This window comes from Drosophila virilis, chromosome X, assembly GCF_030788295.1.
Source record: "Drosophila virilis strain 15010-1051.87 chromosome X, Dvir_AGI_RSII-ME, whole genome shotgun sequence".
Lineage (NCBI taxonomy): Eukaryota > Metazoa > Arthropoda > Insecta > Diptera > Drosophilidae > Drosophila > Drosophila virilis.
The window spans coordinates 15,712,997-15,734,299 of record NC_091543.1 but is presented as its reverse complement, the minus strand read 5'-3'; the positions used below and the strand labels follow the sequence as shown (position 1 = coordinate 15,734,299).

The following is a 21,303-nucleotide window of genomic DNA, read 5'->3' as shown; positions in this document are numbered from 1 at the left end:
AGGAGTAAAAACATAAAAAATTGAAGCTAGTTTGCTGGAAAAATCTGTTAAGACTTATAGGCAGACGAGCTCATAAAAAAAGTTGATGGAAAAACAAGTAAGAAACGGAAATATTCGTTAAGCCGAAAATTAAATGCCCTTGTAAGCATAGTCAGCCCAATGGCTATATGAGCCAAATGGTAACGTAATTCGATTCTCTACGGCCTCTACGGCAGCTTTGTTAGGAGCTTAGTAAGGATCGCAATTACAAGGTTTTGTTGAAATATTTTGTAAAACAACAGAAAGAGCTCCTGTTAAAACCAAGTACACATGATTTTGGAACCAATAAAAGAAGTTTTTCATGACCGATTGGTCATACAGTGCTTCGAATACGCCAAATCAAATATATTTGCTGTCTGCAATTGAGAAGAGTCTATAGATTGCATATCATGCCCAGCTGTTGACACAGATTAAGCGTATATATACGCTTTAAAGGCTCGTATGCCTCCATTTCTATGCCACAACTTAAAACTCCCTACAAGTGTATAAGACGCAAAAGCACATAGCTCATTAAGAACTTCTGATAATTGGAAGCAAAGTTGCAAGCCTCTTTGCAAAGTTTCATTTGAAAGAGCAACAAATTAAGAATTGAATTTTTATTACGATTATTATCGTTAGTGTAGTCTAACAAAGCACTCCAAGGCTCAGCCCAACAAATAAGCTCAAAAGCAACGAAAATATAAAAAATTTCCCAAATGGCTGTCAGTTCAATATAAATAAAACCTAAAGTTTGGAAAACCTTACATAGATGGATAAAGATTACAAAGTTTCAACAAAATATAGATATATTTAAGAACATTTTCAATGCAGCAAACTGTAAAATTTAATCCGCTTTTATTTAAACAAGAGCACTGGATCTCATTGCCGTTTTGGACATTAGAGTTCCAGCTAAAGCGGATGCGTTGTGCGTAAATAAAAAGCAAAGCTCTAAACCCTATGCACGTAATGGACTGAAGAGCAAACTTTGGGGAATAACTCATAAAGTTAACGTGTTCAAGATGATGAAAGAAATGGTAAAAGGGTAAATTGAATAAATTAAATGTTAAAATGCTTGCAAGTCTTATGTTTCTAGTTCAATTCGAAGTATATCGAATAATATATATACTTCGAGTGCAAGTAATAGGGTTCTAGGTGAGCTAGCTCGACCAACAGATACCCTGTAGCCAATACACATGCGTACACTGACATATGATTAAATATATATTTGATTATCAATAATGTATTAGATTTATTGTATTATTTATATTTTATTATTTAATTTAACTTTCTATTTATTGGAATCACGAGTACGAGAGGGAGGGAGAAAGAGAGAGAGAGATAGACTTTAAAATACATTACTTATAAAATTTGGTTCCAATTAGTCAGGTCATCCATTTGATCATTAATACTTCAATTTACCCGGGGGTGGCTGCTTCTGCCTTTTACAGACCTTGTTAAGCACAATTTAGCCCGCAGCCTTGGCAAAAAAAAAAAACCATTGTGCTTAACGCAACAATCTCGAAATAAAATCAATGAACGCTGAACAACGATCCCGTGATGAATGAACACAAGTGGAACAAAGGCCGAAAGCCTCAACTGACTTGCATTGGAGAAAAGAATTTGCTCATTAGAAAAGTGGAAAACTTTGGCAAAAGTCTTGTGAATGCCAGCGTTGTGGAACGCACGGCTTAAAAATGCACTTCGAATCAGTAGTGCGGCATCTTTGAGTGTGCGCTAGAGAGAGAGAGAGCGTGGAGAGGGAGAGAGAGAGAGAGATAGACAGAGAGAGAGAAAGGGACTAAGATGAGGCTCTTTTGTATGCTACTCACACAATCGCATGCTGAATGCTATAAAACTCGCTGCCACACATGCATGCCACGCACACATCATATTCACTCTATCTTACCCGCTGCCTTCCACTCATCTCTCTCTCTCTCTCTCTCTCACTCATTCTGTCTCTCGCTCACTCTCTCATACAGTGTCTCTTGCAACCAGCTATGCGGCCAGAAGTGTGCGCCAAGCATGTGGAACAAAACGCAAAAGTTGTACAAACTTTTGCGGCGATCTCTGGCTGCGAATGCTGGGCAATGTTGGGGCATGCCAGTATATGTCTACATATACATGCCTGAAGGGGGAGGGGTGCTTGGGCTATCCTACTGCCAGGGCAAATGAAGCGTAAGAAGGAATGCACACACACAGATAGACACACACGCGCGCGTACACTCACATTGACACGCATACAGCCCACATGCAGCACTCACATGCGTTCAGGGTAAAAAACAATACATTTAATTAAAGTTTAAGATGAGTTGGCACAACAGAGCGCGCCAGGCAACAACAGCAACAACAACAGCAACAACAACAACAACAAGGAGGGCATACACTTCACACTTTTAACGTTTTCTACAGTGTACAGAAAGGCCTTCACTAAAACTATGTTAAAAATTGTTAACGTTGTGCAATAGCATCCAGATTTAATTAAAATTATAGCCTCAACAATATCTGAACAGCAAAACTTTAAAGCGTAAATTCCGTCCGTCCGACCGTCCGTCTGTCTGTCTGTCAGTCCCAGCCATTCTTTCTCTTTTTATATTGTCTGTCTCTCAGGCAGCCGTGTGGGCCGTTTGGGCCGCAGCTAGTTGCAATTTATATCAACGTGCTGCGCAGCGCGAAGCCAACTTTAGTTACAGAATTATATCAAACTACACTGTGAGAAAAACAGACACACGTATGTACTTAACTAAGGAAGTGACAGCTTGAGCTAATTGAAAACAAGGGCAAAAAAAGTTCAATTTTAAATTAAAGCTACAAATAAAAGTTGCTAATTCATCTGATGCTTGGAAGCAGCCTTTAAAGGCTCTGTTTTCTAGTATATGTATGTGTGGTTTACTTAATGGAAATATCTAGTGGAAGGAGTCCCTTTGACTCTCGTTCTGCTCTTAGAAATTCGCAAACTTCAGAGCTAACCTCATTGTAGCTAAGGTGTTCAGCGACAGCCGACTTAATATGTTCATATACATATTAAGCGTTGCCAGATCGTTGAAGTAGCAAATACATTTACCAATCTTACAGGAAGCAGTTACAGAAATGCAGTGCTGTTTAATACTAAGTAGTAGTAATATATTTAAAAAAAATGTATCCATAAATCGACGGGCTTTCCCCAGCTGTCCAAAAAGACAGCCCAACATAGGTTCAAAACGGAAACATATTTTTTTTCAGTATTAAACACTTTTAAGGGGGCCCCAAAGTTTGAATTATAAATTGAAAATAAAATTGCTTAAGTAAAAAATGAAAAAATATGCCAAGACAGGGCTTTGTACTCGAACCAGGGTGAAGGGTAACTGCAACACCTGGCTTACGTATTAAGACTTAAGACAAAGAATTTGTAGTCGAACCGTGAACCGAACCATCGTCAATTTAGTTTGGGCTTAAAATCATGTACTCAGTTAATTAAATGCATTTGGAAATTTACAGATTAGCATCCCAGATTGAGCAAGCGCTGGTCTGTATTTACATAAATCCCATCGATCTACAAATTAAGATATACAACTGAGTTAAATGTATTGCGCAGATTGAACATCTACAGTTGGCCGTGCACTTAAACCGCTCACTCTTTCTCTTTCTAACGCCCGCCATCTCTCTCGTTCTGTTTCTCGCTGTGTGCCATGCCCCTCCCCCCAACTACACCAATTCTATTTCGCTACTATTTTAGCTGGCTGTTGTCGTCCTGCTGTTAAACAACGCTCAACGCTATCTAGTTGATGACTAAAAACTTTTGCACAGTAGTCACGTCGAGCGAGCCGTGCTCCTCCATGGCCCGCACTGTCAATGGCCACGCCTGGCGCCCATGCTGACGCCCCTGCCGTAAGCCAAGCACTGCCAACCGGTGCGTGATTGTCAAGTCATGTTTTAAATGTTGCCCAACCAAATTGGACAAACATTTTCGAAGCGCATTCGCGTTCGCATTCCAAATTAGCACATTTTACACACAAACACACATATATACACACACACACACCCGCTACCGCAGCGCTTTACAAATGATGGGCGTGGCACTGGCCCAGCTCGCTTGATATTGACTGCGCACAGTTGCCAGACGGCTGTTGTCAGAGTTGCCAGACGACAGTTGCCAGTTTTCATTGCGGCGAATGGATTACATGCGACATTTGTAATTCAAAGTGTGCATTGCGTTGATTTCTGCTGCGTCTTTTTATTGCAATTTTATATGCACTTTTTGCTCAAGTAAGGGACTCTTGTGTGGACTGAGATTGGTGGCGTGGGGTGAGGGGCGAGGGGCGAGGGGTGCTGTGCTAGGTTAAGTGGGGTGTGTGGTCATGCGGCAGTTTCAATCGCAAAATGCCATTTCCGCAAGCTGCCACCGCGGCTGCCGGCGGTTCCTGCAGCCATTTCTTGAAAATGCCGTCGACGCTGTCGGAAGGCAGTCGAGGAGTGCCTGCAAAAATAATCGAGTTTGCTTGTATGGACGTGCGTGTGTGAGCGTGAGTGTGTGTGTGTGTGTGTGTGTGTGTGCTTGGGGAACAACAATAAATGCTAATTTCCTTTTGGAGAACATAAAACATCCTTAATTGAAAAATACTGACAGAAATGGACGCAACTGGAACGCGGTTGCCGCTCATTGGGCTTATGATCGACACGTTGTGTACACCTGGCTGGGGTTAGGGGCGTGCCAAAGGGCGGCCTATGTATGTGTCTGCCAGTGTGTGTGTTTGTGTGTGTGTGTGTGTGTGTGTGTGTGTGTGTGCATCAAAATTGACAGCTACTTAGAGTTGAGGCGAGATACTTTTGTTTCATTTTGGCGGGACGCCCATCGTCAAGCGCAAGACAAACAAGGCAAACAAAATAAGCAAACAAACAGAGAACCAGACGGAAAGACAGAAAAACGAGGAGTCAGAAAAGGGGGAAGAGAGGGTAAGAGCGAGAGAGAGAGAGAGAGAGATGCAAACAAACGACACACAAACTGGCAAACAAAGTGAAGGGAAAAACAAATGGCCAAAGTTCGCACATGGAAGCGGAAGATGTTGACGAAGTCGCGGCCCAAAAACCAAGCCGGCAGCTGGTGGGTGAAACGGGGGCGTGTAGGGGCAAGCGGGCGGCACATGATGGCACAATATGAATAAAATGAATAAATTGGCATATGTAATGCGTTTGCTGGGGCGTAACTTGCGTTGGGTGGTGCTGATGCTGATGGTGGTTCAAGCGGCCGCTCCTAGATGGCGCTTTAACACTCACAGGAGCGCAGTGCCCAAGGGGGCGTTGGGGGTGGCGTGGCCACCTGGAGATTTGCTTGAATGCGGCACTGATTATATGCCATGAGATTTTCATAGCGCGTTATCATTGAATCTCTGCCACGTGTGCCTCGCGTCGGGCCTAAGGGAATGCGTGTTGAGTGTAGGGGGCAGGGGGTATGGCGTTAAGTGGGTGTTGGATTTCGTTGGGAATTTTCTCTTAAAAGTTCAACAGGGGAATTGCCAAATGGCGGACTGCCAAATGCGGCTGCGGCGGCGTCTGCGGCCACGAATTGATGGCCAGACATTCGCTGAATGGCGAACTAAATGAGTGCGCATAAATCGATAAGGTGCGTTGATAACAGCAATCGATAACAAAACGTTTGGCCATCAAAAACTCAGTGCAAATATTACAAGCAGCTTATAAATATGTATTTGCATATCAGGCAGGAGGTGGAAAGGCGTTTGAGAATTGTTTGTTTTAGAGAAGATTTCTGGATTTGAGCTTAAGTCAATATTCAAATGATTTAAAAATAATCATATTGAACGTAAACGTAATACAAAATTACAGTGAACAGTTAGTCGTAGTCTTGAACAAGAGAATAGAATAGTTTTTTTTGGATTTACATTTGATTTAAAATTCTAGATATTCATTCTGTTGAATATACATTTTCTTTTCTTTTTGTTAATATCATAACAGCTAACCAATATCAGATATTCTTTGCTTTATTCGGACGACAATTATGAAAAGTTTTCATTCAAAAACAAAACAAAAAATCAACAAAATTGCAAAACTCTGCCAAGTGTAAAGAGACACCTTTTGTTTTTATTCCTTTGTATGTAAGGGGCTGGGCATTTCAAAAAACTTGTGTCCACACACTTTCCCTGTCATAAACACCATTTCCATCAAGCGGAAAATATGAAAGCATTTTGGTTTCAACAACATCGACCCAAAACAGTTGCAGCATTTGCAATTTTGGTAAATTGTTTGCACAAAATTTATGCATATTGATAAAGAGATTAAAATGGCAAAAATCAAATGAACGCAATTCTTCCTAATACGAAATTAAGTTATTGTGAATATTACATTGTTATTTCACCAGGGGGAAAAACACTGCAAAACAGTTTGGCAACGATGCAATAATCTCGGCCTGGCAACATCGCCCAGAGCTGCCCACTTTATTTTAGTTATTCTCTTCGGCACTTGCTCTGATCAAATACATTTCGCAACTGGCGTTCTCTTGTCTAACTTTGCGTGTGTGCGTGTAATTACAAGCTGCCTTTTTGGCCAGGGCATCCTACACTTTGGCTGCATGCTGAGCCAGCGATGCGAATACCCTTTCGGGCACACACACACACACACACACACACACACGTACATGCACGCATACACTAAATGCTACAATATTAGCATAATGTGATTCTCTAAGCATGTGATTTACAGGCAGTTAGGGCATAGCCAGGTGTGGGGGGCCGGTCAACTTGTTGACTTCGAGAGTTACCAGTCCCGGGCAGCAGCAGTAGCATCCTGTAGCATCCTGCAGCATCTGGCAACGCGCTTCCTGCCACTTTAGCCCCTAAACGTTGCAAATGAGCAAGAGTCATCCCACGCCTGACAGCACTTATGTGTGTGCGTGTGTGCCACGTTGCCACGCGCATTGATTTCAGCTCACACACATACATACATACGCTGTTGCAATGGCTGCCGGCAGTTGCCACCAGGTTGACATCGAGTGGTGATGCAGTCATTCATTTTTATCAGCGAACAAAACGTAAATGCAATAAAAAGCGAAATCAACTTGCGATGCAATTTAGCTGCACAGGCGAGGCACGTGGGCGTCCGTGAGGCAACATGGCAGGGCAAGCGAGGGGGGGGGGGGGGGGGCGGCAGTTGGGGTAAAGTAATAGAGAATGTGGAGTCGTAAAATGTGAATGCTGTTCTGCTGTGGGTGAGGGGCCGGACTGGCGCCAAATACCCAGCTTGCAACTGGCAATGCCTTCTGCCAAAACGTCTGGCATCTCGCAACGTTTTGGCCATAAAACCTTGCTCCATGTTGTATTTTGGTGGCATTTATTGTGGCTGCTCTTGTGGTGGTTGTTGTTGTTGTTGCTGTTGCTGTTGCCACTTTTGTTGCTGAGATTCATTTGGCATTTCAATAGAGCGCTGCGCCATCATACAAAACTGATTTCCAATGCAAGCGCTGCTGCTGCTGCTGCTAACAAAACTGGCAGCTGGAGCCAAAAGACGAGCAAATGTTTGCCCGCTGCAAGAGCCTGTTGCCGGCATCGGGGCTTGTGCATGCCCATGGAATATTTGGTTTCGGATTCGGTTTCGATGTTTGGGGTTCCTTTAGGTTTTGGGGCAACATTTTTTTTTTTTTTTTATTTTTTTTTGTTTTTTTTTTGCTTCCTTTGATTGCACTCCTGGCTGGCAGCAATCTATCTACATCTATTGCGATTGTCTATGGGATGCCACACACACCTTCGGATTTGTTTGCCCTTTCAACTGTTTGGCCATCTCTTTCTTACATTTCATCTGGCTTGCTTTGTCTGCGTGTGGCATGCTGCATAATTTACCGTTCGAGTCAATACTGTTTTCCCAACTTTAATTAAATTTGCGCTCCTGAACATTTGCCAATATTTGGTGGGTGTGTGTGTATGTGTGTGTACGTGTGTGTGTGTGTGTGTACATATGCGGTTGCTGTGTGTGTGTGTGTGTGTGTGTGTTTGTGAGTGGCTGTGTATGTGTGCGAGTTGGTTAGCGCTCGCAGCTGGTCACCAGTTTCGAGCACCGTGGTTCAAAATATTCAACAAATTGCTGAAACTTTGTTGCACGCAGCGCGTAACTGTTTTGGGCAGCGACAAGCGGCAAGCAGCAAGCAGCAAGCGGCACGTGTCAGAGCCAGCGCCTTAAGGCGTTTATCGGTTAATTGACATCCATACGCTCGAGAGGTGCGATGGCGACGGCAGCAGCAGCAGCCGTTGCTGCCTCATTTTGTGTGCCCCTGTGGGGCATACTCAACTCTGTTATACGCAGCGCTCAGCTAATCGCTTGCAATTATCGAAATTGCTTATCGCTTTGGCAATTATGTTGTTATCAAAGCTAACGATGTATGCTTTACTAATTTCAACTGCTTGTACGCGGCGCTTGGCGTTAGAGTTATGGAGTTGTGCGCTTCTTTGGACAAAAAAAAGACAATTATATCTAAAATACAAAGCTAAACAGTTATCGCTAAGCATTCACAACTGAAAGTTTGCGTACATAAATAAAATATATGTGTAACACTGAATTAAAAGTTATTTTGCCCATTTCGGCCTCGAATCGATTGATAATCGCTGAGCTAAATTAATAAATTATGCACTCAAGTACAAAATTAACGGCAATTTTTACAGTTATCGTTAATTATCAATAGATTATCGATAACGGGAGAGTTTTAATAAATCGGTATTAATGAATTCAGTCAACACAATAGACAGTTGATAGTTATACAGTTTCTCGATTAACTCAAAGATTGCCTTCATGAATGATCAGCGTTTTGTTAGTTACTGTTAAGAATCGATTAGTTAAAAGTTTGCATTCACGAAATCAGGGAACAGTAATATAGACAGTTATTAATAAGAATCGATATATTAACGATTAAAAGTTTACAAGAGTGGTATTTATGCAGGTATTGTGAGCAAACGAAAAACTAAAAGCTTGCTTAAACAACTAAGACACCCAGAAACTTTTACGATAAGCATGGATTTATGTTTTCGCTGGGCTTACGCCTGAGAGATATAAACCTATAACAAAGTACAGCTGAAGTATCGATATAGTATCGATTAACCAAAAGTATGCATTGATAACTAAAACTTACATTGAAAAAAGCTAAGCATTCATGCAACCAGCTGTATTTTTGGCCCTTTTCTCTAAATATCGATATGTTATCGATAACTTTAGTTTCTATAGACTAAACAACTGTATCGCTTTAAGCTATGACAATGCAATTTTTCTATTATTTGGTTCCAGTTATTTTTTCCCGCTCGCATTGTGCTGTGAGTTCCTTTGTTTGCCCAGCCAGTCAGTCTGTTGTTTAACCAATGCCACCAGCTGTGGGTATATCTATACGTGTGTGCACAGCAATTCTATCAATCGCATCACATTCAATGCGCTCAAATTGCTTCTCAGCCCATGGCTTTGCTATTGTTGTTGCTGTTGTTTTACCAGTGCCCGCTGCTTCCTGTGCACAGCTTACGTCACGTTCCATTGCACCCGCAGCGCTCATTCGGGGGCCTGTGGCCACATGCGGGCACTGCCAGCGCCACGGCCAGAACAACGGATGCAACCACACATCGCTGTCACCATCATCATCATTATCATCAACATAAACATCGCCGTCGCCATCGACATCGTGGACATCAGCATTAGGTGTAGGATTTTCACATGCCACTTGCAGTCGTGACTCCGCTTCTTATGCATTGTTTGTTTCTCTTGATTTGCTTGCACATTTAAACGACATTTAATCAATGATGCCAGCCATTGCATAAGCCGCACGCACGAGCCTCAAACTATTTGCACACATACACACACACACACACACACACACACACACACACTCACGAGCACACATACATGAATACATGCTGGGTAAATGTCTGGCTGAGCCAACTGTTGCACATCCTCGACAGCAATATCGTCGGCAACAACAACGGCGCGCCTTAATGCGCTCTGCATTTTTGTGATTTAATTAAATGTCACTTTGATCGAAATAACCTTGTTTATGCCTGCAAGTGTGCTAGTGTATGTACGCGTGTCTGCGGGCGTGGGCGTGTGTGTGTGTGGGCGTGTGTGTGTGTGTGCGCGAGAGTGTGGGCTCAGCATTTGATCCAATAATCACATCACGAAATGGGTCCCGGATCCGCAACTCGTCAACGTAACCCGCAGCTCAGGCTCACGCAGGCGTAAGCAATGCAATTAATTATAAATAAAAAAGAAAACAAAAGCAATGCGCCAAATTGAATAATATAAACAGCCACAAACATACCTCCACACACGCACACACACACACTCACACATACAGACATAAAAAGATGCACCATGGAAAAAGTAAATCATTTTTGGTACAAATTAAGCTTTTAAAGGGGAGGTTACATGCGATGCTAAAAGACCTATTTCTTACAATTTGTGCCAAACATAGTTACCAGCGATGAAAAAGGCTGCATTTAGCTAGAAAATGCCTGCATTGGCCAAACTGAATGCAGCTTAAACTCTTTGCACAAGCTCTTGATTAAAAGTTAAGTGCTGCTCAAACTGCAACTCAAATGAAGTGACTTTCCAACTGCGTCAATCAAACTGTAGAAGATATTGAGATGAAATTTAGCATTTAGGCCAATATATCCAAATATTCGAGTTTCTCAAAGCGCACCCACATTGCATCAGATGGAGAACATTTAAGATCCTTTGAATTTGGTCCAAAACTGAATAAGTTGGTAAATGCTTATCCGATTTGCTAATGTATTGCAGATATATAGGACAAGAAATTAGAAATTGGGTAAAATATGTGGAAATAAGAAAAAACTAACTTTTACATCGCTTCCTTCCATGGAGCTATCATAAGTTTTCCTCATATGAGAATTGGTTAGGGTATTTTAACAAAATTATTGTTCAAAGAAGATTTTCGTGGGACGTGTTTCACATTTTTTGGAGAATCAATGCATCCGATTCTATGAATTTTTTAAGCAATTCGGGAAATTTCACCCACAACAGCGGTAAAAGGGTGGAAAACTTTTGTATGAGAATTTTAAAATCATATCCAAAGCTTTTGATTTTATAACCTACTTGCCAAGTGCAAGGTCGGGCTATACCCGCTAGTAAAATAATATTTATACTCTATGTGATTGAGATATATGTCGAGATATCTTCGGGAAATTATAAAACCAACTGCAGGGATATAAAAGCCAACGTCACTTGGTAGTATTTATGCTATTTAAATAAGATCATAAAAATTGGTTTATGAGCACAGCATTGATTTAAGAAGAAGAGAATTTCACTGGGCAAAATCACATGTGTTTTCAGTCGATAAGCACATTAAAGCAATCGAAAATTGATTTTCGGCCCACATTTTATTGGCCACAATGCAAATAAATTCTCAAAGCGAAAGTGTGAATAAAATGAACAATGAAAATGAAAAAAAATAAATGTGCTCGAATGCAAACTGACCTCCACATGAAGCGTAGATGTTCCCTTTGCACAGAGTTTAATTAACTTAGCACGTTTCCTATTTATTATAAAAATCAATGAAATATTTAATTTGTCGCAAAAGACATGGCTGCGGCATTTGTTTTCCTTAAAGCTTAAAGCTATTAACATCAAATATAAATATTAAATCCTAGCAACTGTTCTCTTTACAATTTGCTGGCCAATGTTGGCATTTCAATTACAAAACATAACATTGGATGAATTTTTAATCATTTTTCTTTATTTTGTTGCAACAAAGAAACAAAAACGAACAAGTTTAATTTTCAAACACCAACTATAAAAGTTCAAGGAACTTCTAATAAATAATTAAGTTAGGTTTTCTGTGAAACTTGAGATTTATTAAAACACCATAAAATACACAAAGTTTTTAGCAGTTTATGTTAAATTCACGGCTGCAAGCCTAACAAACTTATTCGTCGAATCGGTTCACGGCTTAAACCAAAGCCGCGCATTAGGCTTTGGTTTTGTTGAATTATCAAGAGAACTTATTAATAAGAAAATGGATTGATTACTTTTGCACTCACTCTAACTATACGCTAAGTCAATAACTCAGAAATTGTGCAAAAACGGTTTCAGAAAGAAAAAATATTTAAAATATATATATAACCAAAGGGATATCATCAGTGCAATCTGAAAAGGATTTGGTTTATATCTAAACAGCATAGTTAAACTTATAAATACCTTTCTGCAAGGTTTTGTACAGTTTCGGAGTCGGTTATTTCCGACTTAAGCCTTGTAATGCGGCACATGAAAAAAAATAGTTGAATGCCACACTTTTCCAATTAGTTTTAAGTAGGTTTTAGCCAAATTTAGCTGCAGCATCTGACTTTTTGCTGCACAATGCGCCAATTTGGCCCTCTGTGGCATGCGAGCGCGACCTCAGCGAATGTAAAATGTTGCATGCTCTTAGGCAGCGCTTGTTCATAAATTGACGTACTCGCACCCAACCCAAGCACGTGACAGAGCGAGTAACAGACTGACTGACTGACTGACTGAAAGGCTGGCTGGTTGACTGACTGACTGACTGACTGACTGGCAGGCTGACTGGCTGCTGTACGGCCTTTCTGTTTACGGTCGGTGGCGTTTTGTGTGCTTTGGCTTGCACTTACCCGTACACACGTTAATATAGACGCAAGACCCTGTCATAATTACAGGCGGTTTATGTTTATTTAATGAGCTGCCGCCAATTTGTTGATGGTTGGGCAGGGCTGTTGCGACTGTGTATGGCCCTTAACTGTTGCCTTTCGACTGGCAGCAGGCGCTGCAAAATTGACAAGGTCATGTGCATGTTGGTTTGTAGTAGGGTTTACCTTTTATTAGCCACATGGGGCATATTATATATGGAGTTATTTGAAATTTTGTTGGCTTTAACAGAAAGTAGAGTCGGGTCGGGTCCAAACACGTGCACGACTGCAATCGGCGCCCAGGCTGCGTTGAAGCAAGCTATCTAGCTGGCGACAGAATGCCCTCTTCGAGATGCCATTCTCCAATATTGGCCCACCATCGGCCTGGGTGCCGACATCAGCGCTGGCCTCATTGCCAGCCGCCATACGTTCCTTGATAATTGTATGTGCTGCCGCTTGGGATCTTGGCTCTGGAACTATTTCAGCCTTTGTCTTGACAATGATTGCCTTTTTGGCAGACGATACTAGGGCAGGATTTGCATCCTGCATGTCATACACCAACGTATTATTATGGAGATCATTGAGCTCTATTTCATCCGGAATGGTGCCACAGCTCTTATGGCATTTCTTAACACATTTTTTGCTAACGCTCAGTTTTTTGGCAATGGGGCGCTGCTTTAGGCGTCGATAAAAACGGGCCAGCTTGGCTAGAAACCGTTTAGCTAGCGGCATAATTGACTATTCTTGAAATTTGGTCGTATGGCGTTTTTATAAGATTTTCTATATACGAATCAAGGTAATTATGGTCCAAAACGATTGCTCAAAACATGCAATTAACTATAACAGAATTTTTCATGAACAAGAAATAAAAAATTTAAATACTAAATTGAAGAAAAAGTACACGACTTTTGTATAAGCTACCGAATGAAACTATATTATAAAGAGCCCAAAGGACTGACAGTTGAGGCCAGGCACAGTTGAAGCAAATTTTGGTCGGTCAGGTCATTAAAGTTAGTTAACTGCGTTAACCCGCTCCAAAAATTGAGGCCATCTCGACATGGTGGCGCATCCAGTCAAGTGGCCCATTCTGTTGTCATAAAAGTTTTTATTGCCTACTTTTCGGGGCGCGCTTTCAATAAGGCGCTTTTGTCGGCCTGCCAGCATCAATTATTAAGCGTCATTAAATTATAAGTGGTGCTCGGCAAGTCTAAGCAGCGCACCACAACATTTTTGGCTCCACAGCCCAGGCAGTTTAATTAAATTTGAACAAAATTCTCACGCCAACGCCGACCAACTGGCATTCGGTCTGGACGGTTATTAACAATGCATTGCCAGCACTCACCGGACACTGGGACACTGGGACACCGGGACACTGGTACAGACTAGGCAGACCTCAGCAGGATGCTCAGCTTGCCCACTCTCTGAGAGCAGAGGACACTTCACAGCTCATTCGAGTGGCCTCTTAAATGCAGCCACGCGCCTTAGCCCCACGAAATCGCTTCTGATACACTCGTTGAGGGTACTATAATTTGATTGCGAAATATGTAACGCGTATATATTCTTGATCGATCCAATATATGTCATTGCAAAATTGCCCTTTGCAACATTTTGTACAGACACCTCATATACGTGCCATTGAAACACACTTCATTTTAACTGTATGACTCCTATAGGAGCAAACGCCAGGTAAGGGTATTTAATCTACTGCGCTCCAAAGATAAATGTTCTTTTTCTTGTTGACTTCCTCTCCGTTCGTCTGTCCATCTGTCTGTTTCTATACAAAATTGTTTCTCAATTGTAAAGCGAGGTTAATAAAGTACATATGTCGAAACTGGGCGAATCGGACCAATATATCAAATGACCGCCTTGGGAAAGATCGGACGAAAAGTAGCTTCTTGTATGAAATACTTTTTAGCTCATCAAAATACATTAACCAAGCTCGAAATGTATAAGTTTAACTATGCTTTTTATATACGAGCCAAATCTTATTCAGATTAAACAGCTAAGCTATATAGATCTATAGGAAGAATCGGTCAAAAAATGAGTTTTGTATGACATTATATTCTGTTTTTCAAGATATTTTCACTAAACTCAGCATTTACTAGCTTCACAGTGAAGCATATGTCTTCAAGAGTATTAAATCTTCGGCGTGCCACATTCTCGTTTTTATTTATTTTCTTTAACTTGATATTTTGCCTTAATTGTATAAAGTATCGTGTTACACAAAATATATTTGAGCCAAACTTATTCTATACACGTGCAGTCACTTTAAGTTTCTATACATCAAGTTTGTTGCCTCCCACAGCACGAGCTACTCTGAACTCTTGTTAACTTTAATAAACACATTCAGTTATGGACTTTTGCTGGATTTAAAACTTATTTTCTATCGACCTTACAGTTGCCTTAAACTTTCCTTCAGTAATATATGTATCTGCAACACAGCTTGAATTCTTTTCTAGCTGGGTGTTTCTATAATATTTCTGCCAATATTTTACATTGCCAAAAAGAACGTCGGGCCTTAAGCTAGGCACCTAGTAGGTTAATATACAAAATCAAATAAAGCAGCATTGATATCTGGCTTTGCTTTATCATGATTCTAACAATAAAAATGTTTGTTTCTATCGTACATGTATACTCCGAGGCGATGCGGCCATGCAAGATATGAAAGGCACTAGATACTGTGCTATAGTTAAAATAAAATGTTGTAAACCAAAGTTCATGTACAGGAACAGCTTTAATTTGACCCAAAATCCGTCAGCCCAATAATTCCAGCAAATTCTTATGCAGCGCAAGAGTTCATTTGAACATAATTTTCCATAAATTTCGGCACGTATCAAGAAATATTTCATGGTACAAAGTTCTAGTTGAAATTGGATTTTAGAGGCGCCAGCGCAAAATAAAAATTACTCAAATACACATACACACCAGCACAAACACACACACACACACAAGCACACACATACGAGCACACTTAGTTAAGGACCCTGTAAATGTAATCCCATTTATAATCGAAATCTTTCATTAAATTAAGAACATTGCTTGTAACCGCGTGCCGCTGCCGTCGACAAGGCAGACATACATATAATGCTGCACACACAAAAACATACACACACACATAAACACACTCATTCAAATGCACACACACACACACACACACACACACATTTACATATATAATTACAATTTAATTAGCGGACATGAATTGCAGCGTCGCAACATCCACGAACTGACCAACTGACCGACCACATTGGTCGGCGCCCAACCCAAGTTCTGCTTACCCTGCCACATAGCTGCCAGTTTGACTGTCCGGCAGCTCTTCCGACGCCTATCTCTCCCACTCTTGCTCCCTCTCAGTCTCTGTGTGCCACGCCCTCCCTGGCTACCCCTCCCTGTTGGCCGTTGCTGGCTGCTGCTTCTGAGTGTCGGCGCGGCTGTCGCTTCCTGCTGCCCATAAACTTTTTGCTCATCCGCTCATTACATTTACACATACAAGAAGCACACACACACACACACACGCACACAACCATGCACACATGCGTACGCACAGCTGCTGTATACATGCCATGCAGATATTGTGAAAAAAAAAATACAACAAAATTATATACATTATATCGGGCTATAAAAAAAAAAGTTGATGTTATTCAAGTGAAATATGACACTCTCATATATTCGCAATTATTTGCGCTATTCATTAAGGGCCACATTCAGCCAGCTCGAATCTCCAGATGCGCTGCACAACACTGTGCGAGTGTCCCCATCAAATTTCCCAACACCCGGCTCGCCCTCGCCACGGCCATAAAGTATTGAAAGAGCAAGGCTCCAGAAAGCAGATGCAAGAAAAAAAGGCAGATGAATATAAATTGAAAAGAAAAACAGCAAATTGAATAAAATGTAATGTAAAGTTTGTGCGTTCTGATGCAAATGTGACATTCAGACTTGGGCTAAGGCAACAGGAAATTGCATGAGTTGAGACACGAGGTCTCCGAGGGTATGGGGGCAGCTAGCTTCAAGTAGCTTCATTTAAATTCCCATAGACATTGATACTTGAACAGTCAAATTGACCCGCCCATCACGCGAGCCCCCTGCCTTAAGCTCGGGCAGACGCATATTGTGTGTTTGCGTAATAAGCCGGAAAAAATATTCTCGGAACAAAAGAAACAGAAAATAAAATATACAACAACATCAGCAAGCCACAACATTTTGCGGTTATCAGCAATTTTTCTCTTTATTTACTTTGTTAATTGTGATTGTTTTATTTTATATACAACTTTTTTTTTTATTTAATTTTTTTCATTTGTGCCATGTTTATTATTTTGTTCATCGAGCATCGCATATTTGCAATTTTTGGAATTTTTTTCAAATTTGATTAACTTCAGAAGTATAATTTAATTTTTCATTTTAATAACTGTGGTATGCAGCATAATTTAATTTACAGAAACATCATCAAAGAACTGCCGGGCGGCTGCAACTCTATTGTTATTAACGGAAAAATGCAACAAGGCACCTTTTAGCGACAATTTATGATTAACAATATCAAAAAGCATTCCATATGATATTTCAATCAACTGTTTTCTTTGGAAATACCTCAACAGTTAATTAACAAAGTCGTTTTTTTGGTCATAATCGTAAAATGTTGTTTTTATCAATAAACGATATTGTGCAAAGGTAAAAAATGACATTTGATATTTTTGCAAACTTTACCACACTGAACTGTTTGAAAGCTTAAACCTTTTCAAGCTGAATTAAGAATAAAAAAGCCCATTTAAAAATTGGTATTGAATAAAAGTTTTTAATGGTGCGTGAGTGTTGTGCTGTAATTAAAACATAAAATTTTATGTTCTTGCATGTTTCACAACACTGAACATCGCTTCGTGCCATCTTAAGTTTCTTCAAATAAAACTAATAAACTTATTTAAAAGTTAGTGCTGCAAATATATTAAACAAATTCTATAAAAAACTAGTGTTGAGTAGGCCAAAAAAATGATATTTGATTTTTTTCCCAAGTTTTACCATACAGAAGTTAACGGCGTGAAAGCTTAAGCTTTTGAAATAAAAAAATTAATAAGCTCATTTAGAACGGAAACCTCATCGAAATGTATTTAATTCGCTGCTCCCGCTTTTCCTCTCCCTTTATATATCTCTCTCTCTCTCTCTCTCTCTCTCTCTTCTTTCCCTCTGACACTTTCAGCCAGTGTTATTGCTGCTTAATTGAATATTGTAAAATGTGTGGATTAATGCGAATACGATTTCGAATGCACTTCCTGCGTACTCCATTTGGCGTTACCAATTGTAGCATTAAATTTAATGAGCCGGTTTTGGCACTTTGCCAGTGGGCGTGAGCAAATATTAATATATATTTTCATTTTCCGGCCATTATTTTTATATGCCATTCGTTTGGAATTTTTTTTTCTCTTTACGTATTGGTTTTGTTTGGCTCGCATTTCAATTTCGGTTTGTCAGCTCTGCTTAATGCTATTTTATTAAAGCATACACAAACTCACACACACGTGCACTCCCACACACATACACTCGCTTTAAATAAGGCCACAAAAAGACGAGCATGCAGTCAGATAGATAGCTGGTTAGGGTCGTCTGAGAGGTGGGTAGATGGGTGGGGTAGGTAGCGAACAAAAAATACGCTTTAACAGCAATTTTGATAACTGTATGTGCATGCGCTTGTGTATGCGTGTGTGTGAGTGTGTAAAAGAGTGTGAGTGCGTATCTGTGTGAATGTGCGTTTGACACAGTGTCAAAAAGTACCGTAATATTTGTCATAAAACTTTATGATGCACAAAATTAGTTTTACAGCACTGGAAAAAAAAATCTGCCCTTTCCGACTCGAACGGTGTTCTGTCAAAGGGGCGCGTGTGCGCCTCGTGAATGGGCGCCAATCGATTTGGCGGCAAACACTTCTGGTCTGGCATTGAATGCGGCTTTAGCCTTGTTTGGATCAGAGAAGCTGCTACCCCCCGCTCACCACGATTTACCGCGAGCTGCGTACTTATTTATTTATGCAATGCTCGTGCCAATGCAAGCAATTTATTTATTTAGAAATTTTCTGCCATTTAAGCGCGTAATTGTTTTAGCATGGATGGCCAATTGAGAATTTTCATTTACATTTAATACGCATTCACATACAGACACACACGAGTACATTCATACTCGCACAACAAGAGTGTACAATAATAATAATACAGCAGACAATGCACATCGATTGACGGTCAACTGGCATTTAAATTATGAGAAATAAACTATTTTTTTTATGCAAATAAATTGGTATTATTGATATGTTTTTTTATCCGCTTTTTATACCCTGAACCCATTGAAAAATGGGTAAAAAGGGTTTTATATATTTGTGCAATGTATGTAACAGGAAAAAGAAAGCATCTCCGACCCCATAAAGTACATATATTGTTGATCAGCATCAAAAGCCGAGTCGAACCATTTTTTTTAATTTATCTTTATTATCTGCATTTGGTGTAGGAATAAGAGCGTTCAGGGTATCCCTTAGTCTAGCTCCAGACTAGAACCTCTTTCTAGTTATAATTGCATTTATTCACACACCATGCGCACAATTAAATGTGTCAAAAGAGGGCTTGGCCAGAAGAAAGGAGCCGACAGCCTTGACCCTATAGGGAGATCAATTAGAAGTTTTTCTACACATTTATTAATTTTTTTTTGCCTATCTAAATAGCTGCTTAGCTGGCTTTTAAATTTTACTTTGAAAATAATTATAATTGAAAATTATTTTCTGTTGCTTTGTTGTATTTTATGATTTTAATTACACATTTTTTAATCTGTTTTATTAATGACAAATTTGCATCCAAATTTTCTGCCCAACAAACACAAGGACGAGGCGGAGTTGTTACAAATATCCTTGAAAATAAGTTTTAACAGGAGTGAAACACATTCCAAACAAATTTGAATAAAGATCTATGAAAAGGAGCTGGAGGCCAATCGGATGTTAGTGTCATATAACCATGAATTCATTGCCGTGAATTTTTCACACTTGCGGATAAAATTAACAAAAGCCCTGCATTAGCTCTATATATATATAAATGGTTGATGGTTTGATCAATCAATCAATTGAAGTTAAAATTGTTTCCCAATTAATGTTTTGATATTAGACAGAAATGAATCTTTTGAAAAGCAAGCGAGCACACTTGCGCACTTGCCAACATTCATCAAGGAATATCCATGCATCATGATTTATGCATGTACATTTAAATAAAATCATATAGCATACAAGTGTTTTTAGTAAAGTAGTAAAAGGCTGTACTTACCGTAAATATAGCTGATTATATTCAAATGTAACGTATTGTTTATAGGGTATCTTTTGGTCGAGCATTATCGACTAGAGCTTTCGTATTTGCTTTAGCTATGCATTTTTCTGCCGCAGCCCTCGCTGCTTGTTAGTTTTGATTTGTGTGCGTGCCGCGCTCTGTTGTTGAAGGCTTCATTTTGTTTGGATTTCACGGCCTGAAAACTATGAAAAATTATTTCAATGGATTTAATTCGCAATCGATTTAAATTCGCCTTTTTTACTTTGTGTACTTAGGCATGTTAAGTGAATATGAAATATATTCGCTCGACTTATCCTATAAAAAAAAAAAAACGAATATATATAATTTAAATATTTTTTACATGCGTGCATTAATTTTATAGCCTGGCTCTTTAAAATGTAGCGCATCCGCCGCGTTGTCCCAGCCAAGCGCAGAGACCCCTAAATGAAATCACAATATTTGTGAAGCATCTTAGTATGCTGTTCCACTTGCCCTTCAGTTTGTCTAACCATAATGATGCGGCAGCTGGCAACGTTTGTATTACATTTGTGCGGGCTCCATGCAGCATATACAACGTGGCGTATGCGTTATGTGAATACTGACATTAGAGCAGCAGCAATAGCAACAGCAGCAGCAGCAGTTGCACGCATTGTTTTCCCAGTGTCGGCAATGGTGCCCGACAAATTTTTGCACGCAGAGCAAATACTACACGATACACACGCTATTCAGTTCACCTAACAAAAAGGTCGAGCTAAGCTGCAGAGTAATCATTAGCACACGTATGGTATCACTTTATGGGTCCGTAAGTCTTTTAACCAATTAGATACGCATACGCATGCAGACACATGCACATGCACATGTGGATGGCATCTAGCTTGACATGCACAGAGTAAAAGATAAATATCGAAATGCCTTTGAGCAAATGCAAAGATTGAATCTTTAATGCAAAACAATTTTAATATGGTAAATCATAGTCCTTTAATATGAAAACCGACTGGAAAATACCCTGAACACAGACTAAGCTGCTGTAGCAAACAAAATAAGTTATAGAATAGTTTTCGATTCTAATAATATGTTCTATAATAAAACAATGTACAAGGCTTTTGCTTTGAAAACACAATTTTTTCAAGTTTGGAACGAACAGGGAGAAGTATCAAAAAAAATGTGGGGAGCTATCGATTTAAAGTGACTATCTCACAAAACTCTTATACGCTTTTTAAGCATAAAACTGCATTTACCCGACTGTCAAACTGTCATGGATAAAATATCAAAAGTGTTTCTTGCAAAATATAATTAAACCGTATTTTTTTTTATTTTTTATTTTTTTTTTTTCCAAATTATTTGATTTATTAGTTAGACAAATTGTTGAATTTAAAAACGGAAAAATTGTTACC

General features: G+C 39.8%; 1 long non-coding RNA gene across 1 annotated transcript in view; it reads right to left on the bottom strand.

Moving 5' to 3' along the window:
• The window catches only part of LOC138911793 (uncharacterized), a 64,836-nt gene extending 44,729 nt beyond the window's left edge, over positions 1 to 20,107 (bottom strand). The window contains exon 1 of the long non-coding RNA XR_011417441.1: positions 19,910 to 20,107. This is a non-coding gene — a long non-coding RNA (uncharacterized lncRNA). The remainder of the gene's footprint in view (positions 1 to 19,909) is intronic.
• Positions 20,108 to 21,303: the final 1,196 nt, after the last annotated feature.